The sequence below is a fragment of the Diaphorina citri genome, unplaced genomic scaffold (genome assembly GCF_000475195.1).
Source record: "Diaphorina citri unplaced genomic scaffold, Diaci psyllid genome assembly version 1.1 scaffold650, whole genome shotgun sequence".
Classification (NCBI taxonomy): domain Eukaryota; kingdom Metazoa; phylum Arthropoda; class Insecta; order Hemiptera; family Psyllidae; genus Diaphorina; species Diaphorina citri.
In genome coordinates, this window is record NW_007378083.1 from 40,982 (window position 1) to 58,537 (window position 17,556).

The window sequence follows — 17,556 nt, forward strand, 5'->3', positions numbered from 1 at the left end:
AGGACCGCGAAAGTAGTTTTGTGCGCGGATCGCCACAAAAGAACTCAAAGTGATAGTTCAAACACACAGCATAGAAAACGGTGAATAAATGAGATCATCAGATTCTACACAAAATCGTGAAATATTCCTTTTCGTTGAGCGGAGATAAGCCATCTATTAAATTAAATAGCGAAGACAGACGTAATGTTATTCTGTTTATGGAGAGAATAATTTTACATTCACGATTCTTCTATTAAAGATCATCAAGAAATGAAGAATTGACAACGTTAGGTAAATGTTGGTTTAGATTTAGAACTTTACAGGTAGTTGTTCGAGCGCTGGTGTTTGCTAGGGTCACACAGTCAGGTTTGCTTGTTTCAAGTAGAATAACAAGGTCAGAAAACGGTGAATAAATGAGATCATCAGATTCTACACAAAATCGTGAAATATTCCTTTTCGTTGAGCAGAGATAAGCCATCTATTAAATTAAATAGCGAAGACAGACGTAATGTTATTCTGTTTATGGAGAGAATAATTACATTCACGATTCTTCTATTAAAGATCATCAAGAAATGAAGAATTGACAACGTTAGGTAAATGTTGGTTTAGAACTTTACAGGTAGTTGTTCGAGCGCTGGTGTTTGCTAGGGTCACACAGTCAGGTTTGCGTGTTTCAAGTAGAATAACAAGGTAATGCTATACAATCAGTCACTTGCGAGTTTGAATCAATATAATTTCATCACAGCTCATTACAGAATACGTGTACTTTATGGAGCTCTATTTTGTTTGTTTAATGCATTGGAGAGATAAGAAATTGGTTTGATCTATGTTGATATCTGCTCTGGGTCCCAATATACTCAATATGGCTTTGATTTCAAGTATTTTCAAGGTTTCAAGAGGACTGAGGTGTATAATATAATTTCATCACAGCTCATTACAGAATACGTGTACTTTATGGAGCTCTATTTTGTTTGTTTAAGGCATTGGAGAGATAAGAAATTGGTTTGATCTATGTTGATATCTGCTCTGGGTCCCAATATACTCAATATGGCTTTGATTTCAAGTATTTTCAAGGTTTCAAGAGGACTGAGGTGTATAATCACGATGACGAATTTAGCAATATCTGTCTGATCCCAAATTCTCGGGCAATTTCATTATTCCACAGTTGGCACACTTTTCCTTCCACTGGAAGAAGTACATATATCTCAGGTCTCAGGGTTGCGATCATCAAGGATACCTCTGACATAAGCCTCTCCCATTGGTCATGTTCCTATAAATAGTCCACTAACTCAACTAGTAATATAAATAGTCCACTAACTCCATTACTAACCAACTTGTCCACTAGTCAGCCAACTTGGTTGCCTGTGAAACTAAAGCATAACATTCATGTCCTTAAAGACATTGGTCCACACCCTCATATCTGTCTCCAGCTCTCCAGCTTATGGTAATGCATTAACAATAATACATGAACGTGTGAATGTTACTTTCTCAAATTGACCGTAAGTTATCGACAACAAAGTGTGGTGACGTATCGACAAAAGCTTTTGTAACAAATTGAACAGGGTTTAATGTGAGAAAAGTTCTGCACTAATCTGCACACCAACCCAACCATAAGCTAAATTTGGTTCATAGTGTATTATGCACGTTAGTAGATTAACCCAAACAAAATTCAAGGTATAGTGAATTTCGTTGTGCAACTGTTTCATTCAGTGATTGCCATAGTTCTTTTATAGCTGGCTAGGGACCCTAAATCTAAGGTTATACGACTTTTCAAAATACATATTTTTTTTCTCCATTGGCAATTTGCTTTTTCGTAGTTCCTCTAGAACTCTAGATAAAATGACAATTTTGGTGAACAAAGGGTACAGCAATCGCTCCTTGTTTAGTTTCCCCACGATGCTCTCTGTTTATTTAGCGTACGGCCTCACCATTATTTTATCATCAATCCATGAACGACACGTTTTTTCTCTATCTACAAGTACAATTCTACACGTATATTTTATCAGCTACTCCCGCTCTAATGTACATAGAGACTTTGGGTAACCGCCTCACACTCTTATCTATGTTAACTTTGACCTTAAATAATAAATAACCATTATAAATAGATAATATGCTATGCTCACACTCTTATCTATGTTAACTTTGACCTTAAATAATAAATAACCATTATAAATAGATAATATGCTATGATATGGGCATTATCAGCTGAACTGTTATAGGATGGTTATTATACAAAGCCGCCTACTGGAATGTATGGGTTGTCATGAGGTGGTCCAATTTTGAATGATTTCACTTTTCCAAACGGCGGATTGACGTCAATCACAGGGTTCGCACATATAAATAGTCCACTAACTCCATTAGTAACCAACTTGTCCACTAGTCAGCCAACTTGGTTGCCTGTGAAACTAAAGCATAACATTCATGTCCTTAAAGACATTGGTCCACACCCTTCACACTCTTATCTATGTTAACTTTGACCTTAAATAATAAATAACCATTATAAATAGATAATATGCTACGTTATGGGCATTATCAGCTGAACTGTTATAGGATGGGCTATGAAAACCGCCTATTGGAATGTATGGGTTGTCATGAGGTGGTCCAATTTTGAATGATTTCACTTTTCCAAACGGCGGATTGACGTCAATCACAGGGTTCGCAGTTTCACACAAGGGTGACCCTATACACATGGAAAAAAGTTATGTGGTACATAACTAAAGAATCTTTAGGTTTCAAGAAAAGACGGTGTTTTAGCCTTGAAAATCTATGAGTCAACAAATCAATCGACGTAGATCGACTTCCGACAAATCTAGTGTAAACGCACTTTTAAAGCACATAAATTTTCTCCTCAGAGTTTCAGACATCAAAAAGAGTGACTTACTTAGTAACTTGACTTTGTGCCCTGACACATTGCCTTTTATCGAAGCTCTAATAGTATAATTACCTGAAACAAATAAAAGAAACATACATTAATCCAGTGATCATTAAGGACAAATCTAGTGTAAACGCACTTTTAAAGCACATAAATTTTCTCCTCAGAGTCTCAGACATCAAAAATAGTGACTTACTTAGTAACTTGACTTTGTGTTCCCTGACACATTGCCTTTTATCGAAGCTCTAATAGTATAATTACCTGAAACAAATAAAAGAAACATACATTAATCCAGTGATCATTAACTCATTAGGAACTGTTGGTCCCTAGTTCTCTGAAATAAAAACGGGGGTGGTTCGGTAAATAGTTGAATTCACTCGAAAAAAGGGCTCCTACGGCTACGGGATCCCTGATGGTCCAAGCTAATTAGGCTGGCTAAGAAACTTTAAAATCTCACGGAGTTCGAACTCGCCACCCTCAGTACACAACCGTCTGGCACAGTGGCCATTTACTGATCCATATCTCCCAGCAATGCAGTGATTGCAAGTCCTTATGTGTTTACACAAGGCTGAGTCCGTTCATAAAGTTCTATTTCCAATACGTTATCTTCACTGATGATTTGAAGTCCATTGATGCGAAATGCCTTAAAACCTTACCTCATAAATCTCCTCCTACTAACTTGGAAAGTGTTAGCATACAGAGCAATCATAAACTTGAAAGATAGACATACAAACGAACATACATACTTATATTTTATGAAAATAAGTAGATCATCAAAAGAAGTAGATCATCAATACCCCCTGACCCTGATAGATCCTTGATACCCCTAAAACGGCTACAAAACATCTTCAAATCTGTAGAGCTTACTTGAAACCCCTTGGACTAACAGAACCAATATTGGCTCCCAGAGAATCAACACCTGTCCTAAAGCTGTGTCCACAAATAGTCCATGGCCGTCGATCGATGTGGACTGAAACCGTACACTGCCTCGACAACATAGATTCACCTCGTCGATCGCCGACGTCGACTATGAAAAAAACACAAAAGTCCAAAAGAATCCAAAATTTCTGGCGAATTTGGTATAAAACGAAAATTGTAGGCGAATTCTGTACTATTCCAATCTTATTTTTTGGTCCATCACTTCACGCCAGTCGTGTTGCACGCTAAGGAGTTTTGGCATACTTCTCCCGATAATATCTAAGGCGACGACGTCGACTATGAAAAAAAACACAAAAGTCCAAAAGAATCCAAAATTTCTGGCGAATTTGGTATAAAACCAAAATTGTAGGCGAATTCTGTACTATTTCAATCTTATTTTTTGGTCCATCACTTCACGCCAGTCGTGTTGCACGCTAAGGAGTTTTGGCATACTTCTCCCGATAATATCTAAGGCGTCAGTCGACAGCTTAGGCTTACCAACAAATGATCGACAGTCGACACTTACTCGTTTCACAATCAACACAATGCAGCCAGCGACTCCTATATTGGGAACGAAACAATTCAAAAGAAGATGAAAGTTCAAAAACCTTTGCAACTGAGAGAGACCTGTCCAATTATTCGAAAAAGGTGAAAGTAAAGAACTCTGCGTAATTGAATGCACAACTCCAACTTCCCTGAGAAAAATTCAGATTCTACAATTTCATTCAAAAGTAAAAAAAAAGTCTGGTTGAGCATCACTTCACGCCAGTCGTGTTGCACGCTAAGGAGTTTTGGCATACTTCTCCCGATAATATCTAAGGCGTCTCAAGATAATAAGGCGCTATATCAGGGCGTAAGGCGTTCTTATTCGATACATCAAGATAATCCACTCTTCCACTCCATCAGTTGTCATCCTATAATCTCTTGCAGAACAATTGAAATTTGACCACAAAGATATTTAAATCTGAGTGCCAATTATCGTAAATATCTCCTGAGGAGCTCGCGATTATCTTTGCATACCTTCCACAAAGAATTGATTTCACAAGGATACATGAACGTGTGAATGTTACTCTCTCAAATTGACCGTAAGTTATCGACAACAAAGTGTGGTGACGTGTCGACAAAAGCTTTTGTAACAGATTGAACAGGGTTTAATGTGAGAAAAGTTCTGCACTAATCTGCACACCAACCCAATCATAAGCACAAAATTTGGTTCATATAGTGTATTATACATGTTAGTAGATTAACCCAAACAAAATTCAAGGTATAGTGAATTTCGTTGTGCAACTGTTTCATTAAGTGATTGCCATAGTTCTTTTGATTGAACAGGGTTTAATGTGAGAAAAGTTCTGCACTAATCTGCACACCAACCCAACCATAAGCACAAAATTTGGTTCATAGTGTATTATGCATGTTAGTAGATTAACCCAAACAAAATTCAAGGTATAGTGAATTTCGTTGTGCAACTGTTTCATTAAGTGATTGCCATAGTTCTTTTAAACGAAATAAATTAAATAGATAGATCGACAAAATGAGGATAATAAGAGGTGCTTTTCAGCCATACTTCCACAATGTACCTGCGAACAACAAGTACTCGATATTACGGACAAAATTTTGAAAGACAAATGCTTACTAAGTGAAAATGTACCTCCAGGATAACCCGGTATTCTAAAATAGATCACCATCCAGTATTAACAGCATGAGATGTATGTTTCTTTTATACGAAATAAATTAAATAGATAGATAGACAAAATGAGGATAATAAGAGGGGCTTTTCAGCCATACTTCCACAAAGTACCTGCGAGCAACAACTACTCGATATTACTGACAAAATTTTGAAAGATCAATGCTTACTAAGTGAAAATGTACCTCCAGGATAACCCGGTATTCTAAAATAGATCACCATCCAGTATTAACAGCATGAGATGTATGTAGTAAATCATCTCAGAGGAACCTCGGATCTATGATAAACGAGAAGTCATTGTTCAAAATTTTAGGTGTGTAAATATGTATTCCTAACATCAACACTCGCACAGATACGTGTACTAGCATGACCTATTTTATTTTCTGTATATTTTTTTGGTGAATTTCGCAAGAACGTTTAGAGAGAAGTTCGTAAAATGAACGAACACCAGGGACACCTCTTACAATAGAACGTTGTCCTATTCAGTAGCGAAGGGAAAAGTTGCCAGGATTGACTCAAATTTGCCCAAACAATACCCGTGTATTCCTAACATCAACACTCGCACAGATAGTGTACTAGCATGACCTATTTTATTTTCAGTATATTTTTTTGGTGAATTTCGCAAGAACGTTTAGAGAGAAGTTCGTAAAATGAACGAACACCAGGGACACCTCTTACAATAGAACGTTGTCCTATTCAGTAGCGAAGGGAAAAGTTGCCAGGATTGACTCAAATTTGCCCAAACAATACCCACTCAGTATCTACCTACCTACCTACTGTCAGGAAGGAGGGGATTCCCTTCAAAAACACTAGTCAAAAATCCTGACGGGCAGGGAAAAACGTAACTCCGGAGGAAATTTTAAACACTTTTGGAGGAAATTTGAGGGAATGGTCAATGGTTTTGGAGGGAAATTTCAATAGTTTTGGACTTTTTGGAAGGGATTTGACGGACTGTCCTACCTACTGTCAGGAAGGAGGGGATTCCCTTCAAAAAACACTAGTCAAAAATCCTGACGGGCAGGGAAAAACGTAACTCCGGAGGAAATTTTAAATACTTTTGGAGGAAATTTGAGGGATTGTTCAATAGTTTTGGAGGAAATTTGAGGGATTGTTCAATAGTTTTGGAGGAAATTTGAGGGAATGGTCAATGGTTTTGGAGGCAAATTTCAATAGTTTTGGACTTTTTGGAAGGGATTTGACGGACTGTCCAATAGTCTTGGAGGGAATTTTGATTTTAGTTTCTTACATCACTGTCGCCACTAGATTCTCACCTTAACAAATGGACTATAAAGTTCCCGCGTTAAGACATATGCACTGGCTATTTTGCCATTAGCATATTCCCATTATGTTCATACGTTACACAGGTGCCAATATATGCAGATTATTGCTAGGTTGCTACTGTTTTATGTTAATTCAGTCAGTTGCGATAATGAGACACTTTCACGAGTGTTTTCAACTGATTCACAATTTCACACCGACTTGATAATTTGTTTCACAGGGGTTTTACGTCACTGTAGGTGTAACTGCCTTTTTGGTGATCATGGGTTGTAGCGGTGTAGCTGCACCGAAAGGGGTTGATGGTCTCTAGCCAAGATTACTTGGCTCGTCCCGAACCACAGTCAACCATCATGAAGACCTGTGCTTTTCCTTTGAAGCATAATAAACCGTTTAAAACCTCTATCTAGACACTGGTCTATTCCCTGTTGAAGGTCCCCCAGCCAGACCTGGGAATCGACTTTGAACTGTTTTACCTAACGCCAACATAACTCCTCTATTAAGATATTCAACACAACCAAAATTGGGCAAAAACGTGAGGTCATACGAATGCGACCTCAGTAGTTGAAAGGACTGACTCTAGATCTGAAACAGATACAGATTGATAGAAGGTTCCACCTTTCCGATAGAAGATCCCACCTTTCTGATGGAAGGTCTCACCTACAAGAAAATGCAAAACAATAGAGGAGACGGGGAACGCCCAAACCCTGTCCCGAGACTGCACACCATCACCTTCAAATCGGACAATAACCCTAACAACAAGGTATGTAGGTAATCATATTTCTGACAAGACAAGTTGAAAATATGAGATCTCGTAATGTCAGAGAATACACGGCAAAAGAGAATTATTGTTACAATATAGGTCGACTAGGTTTGGATAAGTCCTTCTATGGGCACAGACCGACCGACCGACCGACCGACAGACGACACCGAAGCGAATACAATAGTCCGTCCCTTATACCTTTTTTTATTACTATCGTAATAATAAAGGAAGGACGGACTAAAAATCAATTGTTCATGTTTGGAAAGAAACTTGGTCTTGATCTTGTGCCCTCTTTGAGCCAGCGGTCATAGCATTTTGAATGCACCAGTTATTAATGGATCAGTTAAGTTAAGCAATCTTACACGTGGTTGACATCCGGATGGGTGACCATCTGGGCAATCACGTGCTGCTGGCTTTTTCCGGCCCCACTCAGACTGGGTGAGGTTAATGTGAGGAGGCAGGTGACTTGTCACCGAATCAAGAGTAAAACCCCCGTCACTAAAAACCTTAAGGGTAGTTTTCACCGACTTTCTTTTTAGCCCTTAACAGCCAGTTAGCTTATTAGCTCTTTTAAGCCTATACAAAACAAATTAAACTTTACAGACTGTGAAGTTAACGAGTCTTCTAATGGCTGAAGAAGTACCTACTGGTGAAATCAAACCTTAACATTGTATTCCTCGCTCTGAAAACAATGTATTTTTCGATACGAGACTGATATTTCCATAAGACTCATAAACTCATAAGTAATAGGGTAACAAAACAAACACATTGGATACCATTGCCAGACCTGCTAGTGATATTATAGACCTAGCCTAGTGTAATGGATTTTTCTGTTTTGAAGAGGATAAATCATATCTCTGCACACGTTCGGTACGAGACTGATATTCCCATAAGACTCATAAACTCATAAGTAATAGGGTAACAAAACAAACACATTGGATACCATTGCCAGACCTGCTAGTAATATTATAGACCTAGCCTAGTGTAATGGATTTTTCTGTTTTGAAGAGGATAAATCATATCTCTGCACACCCTTGACTTCATCAGTAAGCACGTAAAGGGTGTAGCTAGGGACAGAAAACTGTACGTACATAGTTCAAATATCTATGAGCATAAATTTCCAAAGGTCATTTAATTATAAATTTCGGGTCTAAAGCCGTTTAAGGAGTACATTTCACTGCAATACCTTCTATCCAACCAACCACTATTAACTCTATTATTTCATCAAAAAAGCAATTCGTGTTGATTTATTATTGGATCTGATTGAGCCTTTCGACGGCCCTTTCTCCGAATGAGGTCTGTACCTTCTATTTTAAACACATGTCTTTGTAAACAAGTGATCTTTGCATTGCATTTAATGTGAAGAAAAGCAAGGTACGGGAAGCCCAACTGAGTGACTGGGTTGCTAAGATTAAATAAGCTTTATTGAATGAAATTGAAACTAGATAAATATTATAAATGAACTCCCCATCCGTGGCACAAGCTCTGCTATCTAATATGAGCATAAATTTCCAAAGGTCATTTAATTATAAATTTCGGGTCTAAAGCCGTTTAAGGAGTACATTTCACTGCAATACCTTCTATTTTAAACACATGTCTTTGTAAACAAGTGATCTTTGCATTGCATTTAATGTGAAGAAAAACAAGGTACGGGAAGCCCAACTGAGTGACTGGGTTCCGGAACTATGTACCTAATCAGGAAGCTAGGCAATTTAATATAGCATTCCAACACTTTACATCAGTTGCAGCGACCCAATAATAAAGTTCTTCCACCCCAAGTCACTTTACATCAGTTGCAGCAACCCAATAATAAAGTTCTTCCACCCCAAGTCTCCTAAAACTTGTGGCACCCTGTCACTCACTTTTCTCTCTGTTTAGAATTCACCCTGTACAATTATTTCCCATTCATTGGCACAATCATGTCAGATATGTTTCCATTGCGTAAAACCCCCCTATTTATTCTCTTTTCAATAAGAAATAAAGCTCGAGCAAGAGGAGATTACAAAAGTAACGCTCCAAACAAGCTAAACAACAAGGTAGGTAATCATATTTCTGACAAGACAAGTTGAAAATATGAGATCTCGTAATATCAGAGAATACACGGCAAAAGAGAATTATTATTACAAAAGAACTGTGGACACATACTGAGGTAAGAGTACCCAACGAAACTTGTTACCTTGTTGCTACATCATGGATAGGTCGGTGACCTGCAGAACTGACAGACATCTCGTCACTGAGGTAAGAGTACCCAACGAAACTTGTTACCTTGTTGCTACATCATGGATAGGTCGGTGACCTGCAGAACTGACAGACATCTCGTGAAAATTATAAAAACTTCAAGGACACTCCTTAAAAAAAAAAAAAAGCTTTGACGAAACTGTTAAAACCAAGCTCCGAGGTCTTATCGTCCTAAAATCGAAAAGAAGAAAACAGGATAGAAGAAAGCTAGTTATAGTTCCGAGAACGAACCTTATCTGTTTGGTTCGGCCCGGGCGGGAATCAAACCCTCGGCCTACGACTAACAAGCCAGAATCACTACCTTTTGGAAGGTGTCAAGTAATGTGCTTTTCGCTAGACACAAATCCAAGACATTAAAACTAGTCACGAGTCACAGTGACGTTAATCATGTACGTACGAATGATGGGCTATTAGGGCTAAGCAGTGTCAGGCAAACAAGAGACTGATGTGACTTCTTGCAGGAAGAATTAGCATGACTGTGCCACTGAAACCTGCCATACAGCTCCTTGCAGTCCTCTTGTTTGCGAATCTAGAAAACAATCCAGGATTCCGCCCTGTCTGATTTTTTTATAGCTTTGGCATTATAATGCGCGACTCAAGTCTGATCCGCGACTGCGCGAGTGTAATCTGATATGTAATGAGTGATGGGCTAAGGAGCGTATAACCATTGTGCTTGGGGGCGTCTCGTGCACCTATGAGTCTAGTTACTACTGTATAGTTACTTATCTAAAGTTGCGCGAAATATGCGTCTAGCGGCTTGTGCCCTAGAATTTTCAGTCCCTTGAGGCGAATGAGAAAGCGATCTACGTCTCCAACTTCTGGAGACGGAAGATGTGATGAGAGGGACGAGGACACGGAAAGTAAAGTAAGTCTCATTATAGCAGACATTCAGTTTGAAGTCCAGTGGATTGGAACACATCACATGCCTTCAGACACAGACAAATCAAGAGACAAACATACAGACAGACAAGAGCCAGCCTAGTTAGCTTGTTCCCTGATGAGCAGTTTGTGTGGTTCTTGCGACCAGGTTACCAAAACTCATCAGCTGGTTCTCAATGTCCAAAAGTTAAGCGACTATGAGCTCGGTTTACTAATGATAAATGAAGTTCTATCATATTATGACCTCATGATTTGCATATTCAAGTTGATGGTCAAGATTGAATAACGGTGTGTCCTAGGTTCGAGGCGCGGCGATGAGAAATTAAATTCTAATTTGTTAGAATGCCCGGAGTTTGCCAAGGTGATTCATAAACATTAGGCCTTACGCTTGGTAGAATCCGAAGCAATATCTAGGGTTTTAAAGGCACTTTGTTAGCTTGCTGCAACGTCCTAGGCTTGAAGAAGTCTTTGACAGCTTTGTACATGGTCTTCTGCGAGTTCTTCAATGTTAGTCATGTCTTGTTTACCAGGTACAAAATTGTAATTTGTTTTCAACCAGACTTTTTTTTTTACTTTTGAATGAAATTGTAGAATCTGAATTTTTCTCAGGGAAGTTGGAGTTGTGCATTCAATTACGCAGAGTTCTTTACCAGTTCAGTGAACCACATTGTTAATTAACGTCCTGGTCTAATCCGACTAGACGTAGGAGTACAAATATCACCGTAACATGCAGCACGCATAATTAGCAATTTGGGAGAGTTGGCAATTTGCACACACGGTCAACATTCTACTTTTGAATGAAATTGTAGAATCTGAATTTTTCTCAGGGAAGTTGGAGTTGTGCATTCAATTACGCAGAGTTCTTTACTTTCACCTTTTTCGAATAATTGGACAGGTCTCTCTCAGTTGCAAAGGTTTTTGAACTTTCATCTTCTTTTGAATTGTTTCGTTCCCAATATAGGAGTCGCTGGCTGCATTGTGTTGATTGTGAAACGAGTAAGTGTCGACTGTCGATCATTTGTTGGTAAGCCTAAGCTGTCGACTGAGACTGAGCTCTTGCTTCCTTGTAAGTTGTGAGGAGAAATCCAAATCTGATCCCTGAAATCAAGCTGCTTGTTGTAAATTCTGCTCAAGCTGTCTTCAGTTTGATTGTTATCTGGTTCAATATCTATCAACGTGATGTATGCACTTCGCCTCCTCTTGCAACTTTCAGTAGCTTGTTCCTTGTTCCCATTTTGAGTAAATTTATGTTAGGGCGTCGCCACACATTTCCTTCTTTTACCTAGAAATGGCTCATTTACACTTGTTTCTGATAAACCTAATCTCCCAGAATGGACTCTTAATAAAGTACCTATCTAATAAATCTGCAGGTATTGTGATTGGATTTTGCTGTTCAAAATAATTACCAGACCAAACATACACATACATACACTAAATAAGGCAGTGCAAGCATATTATGCTTGGCAGGCTTGTAACTTCAATTTACTCATATGGATCTAAAACCTAATACGGTTCGAAGGTGTTCTAACCGTAATGTGAAAGGTGACACAAGTGTATAATTGAAAACCCCAGCTGATCTGTTGTCCGAGCTCCAGTTAATTGCCCAGAAATGTCGGACTTTGATGAATTGGACTTGTACTCGCCCGACAGATACTCTTTGTTTAATGGTAAGTTGATAAGTTGCGCGATTAAAAGTACGTTGAAGTTCAGAACTATCTTTTCTATTTCTAGACTGATTTCAACATAAGTCCGAGCCAGTATCGGAGCATTATGGGAAATCAATCTTGTTCTAAACCGAGTCTAAAAAATGTTTCAATCCCCTGAAACTTTTTAGGTTTCAAAGAGGGGAGTGTAAAGTTGTTTCCACACATAGTCGATGGCCGTCGATGGATCATCGATCGACGGCCGTCGACTGTGTGGACACAGCTTGAGTCTTATTGTCTCGAACCGCGATCTAGCGCTTTCAAGGCAGGCGCGCTTCTCTCCAAACCTCCCCAGCTGATTTGCTGCCCGAGCTCCAGTTAATTGCCCAGAAATGTCGGATTTTGATGAACTGGACTTGTACTCGCCTGACAGATACTCTTTGTTTAATGGTAAGTTGATAAGTTGCGCGATTAAAAGTACGTTGTTCAGAACTATCTTTCCTATTTCTAGACTGATTTCAACATAAGACCGAGCCAGTATCGGAGCATTATGGGAAATCAATCTTGTTCCAAACCGAGTCTAAAAAATGTTTCATTCCCCTGAAACTTTTTAGGTTTCATAGAGGGGAGTGTAAAGCTGTGTCCACATAGTCGATGGCCGTCGACTGTGTGGACACAGCTTGAGTCTTATTGTCTCGAACCGCGATCTAGCGCTTTCAAGGCAGGCGCGCTTCTCTCCAAACCAACTTGAACCAGGCTGGCTTTACTTGAATTAATTCGTGTGCTAGCCAGGATGAGTATACGAGTACCTACCATATTGGATAACGGATATCCACGGCTAAATCTAGACAACTTCCTAGGTTTGGTAAGAACTTCCTCATTGTAATCCTGAAAAACAGGATCTGAGCCATCAAGATTCGAACCTAGTGGACGGTAAATTTTCTCAGCTCTATGTAAATCGAATCAGTTCTTGTACCGTGTTGGACCTAATAAGACGTTAATTAAAATCACGGTAATAACACTGTTGGCATATACTCTAGGTCTGGAAGACATACGTCACCATTTCCTTCATTAGAAATGGGTATATGAACCTGTTTTACAGATTACGTGAGTGGAAAGGGTCCTTGAATGATTTTTCTCGATATACAGTTTCATTTTTTGTGCCATTTCCGGATTTCCCTCTTCAACATTCGTTTTGACCATTTCAAAATTCAAAAACCATAGCATTTGGTTGACAGATAGAATATCCTGCCCGAATATAGGGACTGAAAAGGCCCTCTACAATATTTTCAGTATTTGGATATGTTTTTATCATAACGGTTCTGAACCTAAATGTTCCTTCACAGCGGATTATTTTGAATTGGGTCGTGCGAGCCGTATCTACTGCCTCACGTAAAATACATTATGGATTATTGTAGAATGTAGATATTTCATAGATCGAGACACTATGATTGTGTCACATAAAAAGAATGTGTCAGTCACATCTAGAAATTTGAAAGTTGTCACACAAGAGAATTTTTGAAAGTTAAAAACTCAATGATCATAGAGCCTGCGTCTGTACGACCAATTGAGCATGAAAGCCTATAATGATTTTTTGTGCACAATTATAATGTCTTGTTTACCAGGTACAAAATTGTAATTTGTTTTCAACCAGACTTTTTTTTTACTTTTGAATGAAATTGTAGAATCTGAATTTTTCTCAGGGAAGTTGGAGTTGTGCATTCAATTACGCAGAGTTCTTTACTTTCACCTTTTTCGAATAATTGGACAGGTCTCTCTCAGTTGCAAAGGTTTTTGAACTTTCATCTTCTTTTGAATTGTTTCGTTCCCAATATAGGAGTCGCTGGCTGCATTGTGTTGATTGTGAAACGAGTAAGTGTCGACTGTCGATCATTTGTTGGTAAGCCTAAGCTGTCGACTGAGACTGAGCTCTTGCTTCCTTGTAAGTTGTGAGGAGAAATCCAAATCTGATCCTTTAAATCAAGCTGCTTGTTGTAAATTCTGCTCAAGCTGTCTTCAGTTTGATTGTTATCTGGTTCAATATCTATCAACGTGATGTATGCACTTCGCCTCCTCTTGCAACTTTCAGTAGCTTGTTCCTTGTTCCCATTTTGAGTAAATTTATGTTAGGGCGTCGCCACACATTTCCTTCTTTTACCTAGAAATGGCTCATTTACACTTGTTTCTGATAAACCTAATCTTCCAGAATGGACTCTTAATGAAGTACCTATCTAATAAATCTGCAGGTATTGTGATTGGATTTTGCTGCTCAAAATAATTACCAGACCAAACATACACTAAATAAGGCAGTGCAAGCATATTATGCTTGGCAGGCTTGTAACTTCAATTTACTCATATGGATCTAAAACCTAATACGGTTCGAAGGTGTTCTAACCGTAATGTGAAAGGTGACACAAGTGTATAATTGAAATCCCCAGCTGATTTGCTGCCCGAGCTCCAGTTAATTGCCCAGAAATGTCGGACTTTGATGAACTGGACTTGTACTCGCCTGACAGATACTCTTTGTTTAATGGTAAGTTGATAAGTTGCGCGATTAAAAGTACGTTGTTCAGAACTATCTTTCCTATTTCTAGACTGATTTCAACATAAGACCGAGCCAGTATCGGAGCATTATGGGAAATCAATCTTGTTCCAAACCGAGTCTAAAAAATGTTTCATTCCCCTGAAACTTTTTAGGTTTCATAGAGGGGAGTGTAAAGCTGTGTCCACATAGTCGATGGCCGTCGACTGTGTGGACACAGCTTGAGTCTTATTGTCTCGAACCGCGATCTAGCGCTTTCAAGGCAGGCGCGCTTCTCTCCAAACCAACTTGAACCAGGCTGGCTTTACTTGAATTAATTCGTGTGCTAGCCAGGATGAGTATACGAGTACCTACCATATTGGATAACGGATATCCACGGCTAAATCTAGACAACTTCCTAGGTTTGGTAAGAACTTCCTCATTGTAATCCTGAAAAACAGGATCTGAGCCATCAAGATTCGAACCTAGTGGACGGTAAATTTTCTCAGCTCTATGTAAATCGAATCAGTTCTTGTACCGTGTTGGACCTAATAAGACGTTAATTAAAATCACGGTAATAACACTGTTGGCATATACTCTAGGTCTGGAAGACATACGTCACCATTTCCTTCATTAGAAATGGGTATATGAACCTGTTTTACAGATTACGTGAGTGGAAAGGGTCCTTGAATGATTTTTCTCGATATACAGTTTCATTTTTTGTGCCATTTCCGGATTTCCCTCTTCAAAATTCGTTTTGACCATTTCAAAATTCAAAAACCATAGCATTTGGTTGACAGATAGAATATCCTGCCCGAATATAGGGACTGAAAAGGCCCTCTACAATATTTTCAGTATTTGGATATGTTTTTATCATAACGGTTCTGAACCTAAATGTTCCTTCACAGCGGATTATTTTGAATTGGGTCGTGCTAAAAAGGCCCTCTACAATGTTTGGTTTTATATTTTCAGTATTTGGATATGTTTTTATCATAACGGTTCTGAACCTAAATGTTCCTTGACAGCGGATTATTTTGAATTGGGTCGTGCGAGCCGTATCTACTGCCTCACGTAAAATACATTATGGATTATTGTAGAATGTAGATATTTCATAGATCGAGACACTATGATTGTGTCACATAAAAAGAATGTGTCAGTCACATCTAGAAATTTGAAAGTTGTCACACAAGAGAATTTTTGAAAGTTAAAAACTCAATGATCATAGAGCCTGCGTCTGTACGACCAATTGAGCATGAAAGCCTATAATGATTTTTTGTGCACAATTATAGTAAAGTCTAATACAAACATCATACAATCGTTAATCAATCATGCTAAGGTGCTTGAACATGAACACCCTTTATCCATCACAAAATTGATGAAGTTTCTTTTATTGTTCAAAATTTAAAACCGATAAACCGCGAAATAACGGCTCAATTTGGAAGAATGGCTTCCTCTTTAAAATTAGATAAGGTTTCCCAATGGGTTGTGTTCTTTTTAGTACACCAATATGTTTAAGGCTATCAAGTTTACTAAAATTTGTACGTGATAACAGAATCCTTGCAAATTTTATGTTTATTCCATGCAAATTTATTTTTTTCCGTCTTGAACGCTTCATCTGACACGAATAAAGTTAAATCTAATCTAGCAAAGTTCATCGCGGATGTTCTTCTTGGAATATTTTTGATGCGTGTGTGCTTGATATTAAACTGAGATAATGGATTATCCTTTGTGTGTTGTGGTTTTTTGAATTTGTAAAGTATGTTAGTGTTTTATGATGATTGTTGTGCTAGTTGGGAATTGGGAAGGTTCCTATGGGACAAATAGTAACCGGTTTGGCGCAGTAAATGCAGGGAGATCTAGGAACAGTAGTCCTAAAAGCGAAGAACGAAGGTTCCACACTTTTGGTAGTCAAAGTTACGCGTTTGAAAATCACATTTCTTTACTGCACCTCAGCGGATGTCATGGGAGTTTTAGACTTATAAATAATAATGACGAATAAGACAGTCTGAACATTGCGCAATTCCTTCACAAATTACTCACTCGGTTAGAGACAAATCTAAAGCAGCTAAAGCTGTCTCTGACGTGACATTACGCCATGGTAGGTCCCGAGAAATAGATCGTACGTGAATGTGCAGAATGTTGACCGTGTGTGCAAATTGCCAACTCTCCCAAATTGCTAATTATGCGTGCTGCATGTTACGGTGATATTTGTACTCCTACGACTAGTCCGGATTAGACCAGGACGTTAATTAACAATGTGGTTCACTGAACTACAGACCTCATTCGGAGAAAGGGCCGTCGAAAGGCTCAATCAGATCCAATAATAAATCAACACGAATTGCTTTTTTGATGAAATAATAGCGTTATTAGTGGTTGGTTAAAAGAGCTCCTTCGGGAAAACCCTGCCCTTTTAAGCCAGAAAAATACCCACAGACTAGGTTTCACCAGTGTGCACTGCTCTGTGGCAAATTCATGTACGGGTTTCGTGAAACACGTTTCACGAAATCACAAAACGCGTTTCACTAGTATGCAGTGTGTCTTGGGGTCTAGGAAGTACAGTGCCAACTTCAAGTCCCCTTCTACGGTAAGTGTTGATTGTTGGCACATCAAAAATGTCATTAATCCTGTCCAAGATGTTACTTATTTGTCTGAGTGGGTGACCTATCTAGAATACCATGTAATATGTGATCTATAAGACATAGTTTGTTAGGTACTTTATTCTCAAATAAATTTTCATTTGGATGTAGGATTCGTAGAGTACTCGTAATGTATGATTTCTGGCTC